The sequence below is a fragment of the Anneissia japonica genome, unplaced genomic scaffold (assembly GCF_011630105.1).
Source record: "Anneissia japonica isolate Jap-2015-1 unplaced genomic scaffold, ASM1163010v1 scaffold124639_len3509_cov133, whole genome shotgun sequence".
NCBI classification, from domain to species: domain Eukaryota; kingdom Metazoa; phylum Echinodermata; class Crinoidea; order Comatulida; family Comatulidae; genus Anneissia; species Anneissia japonica.
This window is the reverse complement of record NW_022733288.1, coordinates 1,110-1,854: the sequence shown is the minus strand read 5'-3', so window position 1 is coordinate 1,854 and position 745 is coordinate 1,110. Positions and strand designations below refer to the sequence as shown.

Below are 745 nucleotides of genomic sequence, written 5' to 3'. Positions count from 1 at the left end.
ATATATTGTCTACAATTGAGGTTTTTTTCTGTACATTAACATATATTTTAAGTTATATATAATATATAAATATTTATTTAAAATGTGTTAGAGTCAAATATTATATTGAATTAATAAACTTGAGCATTTCCAACACCGGTAGTTTAGCAAACTGTTATTTTATATTAGTATGATTGGAAGCATTTGTAGAGCATCGCTTCTCGGCCTTTTGGCTAAGATCATGTGTAGTATCTGTTCTTTTCAGCTTAATATCTGAAATGCTGCTCATTGAGTAGCTTCTATATTAAACTGATTTTTGAAATTAGGCCATGGAGTAGGAGCTTGCTCCGTCCTGGCCACGGGTTGGCCTGGTATTGCAGTACCTCCAGGATTGGCCCATCCTCTTCAATGAGGGAAATATTAAAAGAAAAACAGAATTGACATAATACTAATTTCCATAATAATGATACTTGTCAAAAGTCTGCGTTCTGTCGTTTTAAACATTAAGCTACTGTTATAGATTCCTGAAGATGAACTACCAGTGTCTGTTATATACTGTTATACATTACTCATTTTATATTTTACTCATTAACAAGTTAAAAGTTAGAGTGATATAAAGACCATATTATCTATATCAGTTGAACCTTCCTTACTCGAATCTGTTTATAACAAAATGAAATGGAAATATAAAAATATAAACAGATTCCACATATTACTAAATTTACATAATAATGATACTTATCTCGATGATGAAGAGTTTGCTTTT

At 30.2% G+C, this 745-nt stretch overlaps 1 non-coding gene across 1 annotated transcript; it reads left to right on the top strand.

Annotated features, from left to right (window-relative positions):
• Positions 1–192: 192 nt before the first annotated feature.
• LOC117116177 lies at positions 193–384 on the top strand. The gene has a single exon (XR_004446689.1). It is a non-coding gene; the product is annotated as a U2 spliceosomal RNA (small nuclear RNA).
• Positions 385–745: the final 361 nt, after the last annotated feature.